This window comes from Myotis brandtii, unplaced genomic scaffold (genome assembly GCF_000412655.1).
Source record: "Myotis brandtii unplaced genomic scaffold, ASM41265v1 scaffold225, whole genome shotgun sequence".
Taxonomy (NCBI): Eukaryota; Metazoa; Chordata; class Mammalia; order Chiroptera; family Vespertilionidae; genus Myotis; species Myotis brandtii.
The window spans coordinates 2,555,529-2,558,690 of NW_005358435.1; the positions used below are offsets into that span (position 1 = coordinate 2,555,529).

At 44.1% G+C, this 3,162-nt stretch overlaps 1 long non-coding RNA gene across 2 annotated transcripts; it reads left to right on the forward strand.

Annotated features, from left to right (window-relative positions):
- On the forward strand, window positions 1-2,379 carry LOC102261074. Of its 2 annotated transcripts, XR_001362106.1 has the most exons (3): window positions 1-63; window positions 1,122-1,355; window positions 2,119-2,379. It is a non-coding gene; the product is annotated as an uncharacterized LOC102261074 (long non-coding RNA). The 2 variants fall into 2 exon arrangements; XR_001362105.1 differs by lacking the exon at window positions 1-63 and having other exon boundaries at window positions 1,048-1,355.
- The last annotated feature ends 783 nt before the right edge of the window (window positions 2,380-3,162 follow it).

Here is a 3,162-nt window from a genome sequence, read left to right on the forward strand (position 1 = left end):
GTGAGCCAGGCCAGCGCTCCCTGGATCTCCTGAGCAGAATTTGCGCGGAGGCCTGCTTCACAAGTACGCCTGGGCTGTGCAAGGAAGGAATGTGGAAAATAGTTAGACTTTGATAAAGGCGCCGTGGAGGAGGGGAACCCTGTCATCCTGAGAGCTGTTAGGACCACAAGCTTGTTCACGGGGCCTGAATTTCAGCCTTTCTCCAGAAACATGAAGCCCCGAGAAAAGCATACAGAAGGGTTTATATCTGTTTCTTTGGTTTGAAGGCTGAATCCTAATCTCATTTCTCTCCATCATCCCTCCCCACCCCCAAATCCCGGAGCTCAAGCTGATCAAGACCTACTTGTGGAATGAAAAGCTAGTCCCTTGCCTGGGAGAATTAGTACTCAGGGAGTTAGGAAGATAAAGTGAAGCGAGTATAGGACACGGACTCTATAAATTAATAGGTTCACAAAAATCAATGGTTGGGAACTGGCTCCCGCTGATTATCACACCCACACAGCTTCTGATCTCTTCAACCCATCTCCACCCGTGAAAGGAGCTAGTGAGGGTTGTTACATTTCTGCTTTATCCTATTCAAGACTTTCTGTTTTCAAGTTCTACAACTTAACACACGGTGGTGTTCGTTTGCTGAAAAGAGTTTGTAATTTTCCACAATTAGTTTTACTGATTCTTGTCATGCATAATGATACTTTTTTCTTTCCTTCTTCCTCCAACTCTTAGAAGAAGAAAAAAAGAGGTGGCAAGGAGTCATACATAATGGTGGTGAGGTATTTTTCAAGAAGTTTCTCTTGCCAGCTCTTTTTCTCCTTGATTGCTCAAGTTCCAGTTGATGGAGCTGGTTAATAATTCTTTGAGAAAGAGTTGAAGTGTATATTTATGAATCTCAGACTACTCACCAAAGCATTTTAAGCTATTTAGCAGAGGTGGAATTAAGTCACATGATCTGTTTTCTGGTTAATAGCTTATAATACTGTAATACTCTGTGTGTGTGTATGTGTGTGTGTGTGTGTGTGTGTGTGTGTGTGTGTGTGCGCGTGTGCGCGCGCGCACGCGCGCGCCAGGTGTGGGGGTTGGAACTCACAGCTCCAGAAACTGATGAATTATCCCCTGTGGCCTAGAGGCTAGATGCCCTTCTAGGTAACATCACCGTCTTCGTGGGAGGCAGAATGTGCCTGGTACTGTGCATGAGCCCAGACTTTGAGGAGCTGACCTTTTCCCTCTCTGGGACTCAATTTCTCCATCTGCAAATGCAGGCGCCAGAATGAGATCATCTCCACAGTCCCTTCCAGCTCTCAACGTTCTGCAGTACCCGGGGATAATGAAGATTGATCATTATTTCAACATTACCAGGGGTAAACTGGAAAGAAAAGGGTAATCTTTTCTTCAGGGTCAACAGGCAGGCTGCAGTCATCAGCTAAAATAGTCCCGTTTCTAGGAAGTGTTGGTGAAGATGATGAAAACTAACACTTAAGAGCGTCCTACCAGGAGCCAGGCACTGCAAAGCTTTCCCGAGGATTATCTTAGTTACATTTAAGTAGCAGCAGGAAAGAGCTTTGTATTTGGAGGTACTCAGCTCTTAAAAAGAAATTTTAGGTGATGGATGCTAATTTGAGCCCCTAGCTCTGCTCCTTGCTGGTTGGGTGACCTTGACCCTGTTCCCTTAACCCAGTGGTTCTCAACCTCCCTAATGCCACGACCCTTTAATACAGTTCCTCATGTTGTGGTGACCCCCAATTTCATTGTTACAAATTGAACATAATTAAAGCATAGTTTTAATTAAATCACAAAAACAATATGTAATTATATATGTGTTTTTCGATGGTCTTAGGCGACCCCTGTGAAAGGGTCGTTCGACCCCCAAAGGGGTCTCGACCCACAGGTTGAGAACCGCTGCCTTAACCCCTCGGAGCCTCAGATTCCTCCTCTATAAAAGGAGATGGCAGTGCCCATCGAGTTGTTGCTGGAATCAGATAACAGCTTTGCAGAGCATCAAGTGTGGTGCGAATATTAGTGGTTATTCCTTAGCTAATAATATTGCCTATGAAAGCCTTTGAAAAAAATTCCTTGAAATAAAACAGAAATGTGTAATAAACTATTCTTTTTGTTTTCACACAGAACAACCTTTCCATGGATATCTTTTAGATACGCTGAGAGTCAGCCTGGAGCCATTGATAACAGATGCCTACATTCAAATCCTGCCGCTGCCATTTCCTCGATGGTGACCTTGGGCAAGTGTTTAACTTCTGTGACCTTTGGTTTCTCACATTTGTAAAATGAGGCAACTAAGAGATTCACTTGTCTCAATTCACGGAAAAAGCACTTAGAATGGGACTCAATACAGAGTCAGAATTCCATAAATGTTACCTTTTATCGTCATTATTGCTGTCTAATTATTTCTATTACCTACTGCCATAATAGAATTCATTAATGAGTATTTAATAAACCCCAACCGTGTATGTAACACTGTGCTTGACATGGAGATGAAGGATAATAAGAAAAGAGAATGAAGATATGATTCCTACTGTCTGGCACGTCACAGTTTACATATAGATCGGCTCAGTAAACATTCCTTGAGCTCTTATCCGGATCAGACAAATATGGGTACGATAGAGTTGTTGCCTCCAAGGAACTGTAGCTGAGAAGTCAGACGCACAGAGAGACGTCTTCTGGAAGTGGTGGGCACAGTAGTTAAGGATGTGGTGGGGGTTGTTGGAGTTGACCACCCAGAGATCACATCTGGCTCTTCCACCAGCCAGCTGTGGAACTCTCTCTAAAGACCACTTTCCACAGGAATAAACTGAAGGTAAGTAATAGTACCTACCTTCTTTGAATTAACAGCCATTCAGGGAGTGTCTGTGATGTGCCGGGCACTAGTCTAGATGGATCCTGTAGGATAGAGGACATAACAGAATCCCTGCCTCCTGGAGCTGACATCCCAGGGGAGAGAGAATACACCAATTATTTCATTAAAATATATAGTGTGTTCCTGTTAAAAGCCCTGGAGAAAACTTAAGTGGGGGTGGGTAAGGAGGATGGGGAGGTCTGGCTGTGTGGGGGAAGGGGGGGCAAGGTGTGGATGGAGAGAGAAATTTAAATGAGGTGGCAGGATGGCCTCTCAGGAAAGCTGGAGGTGAGAAAATGATCCTCTTGCTTTTCCAG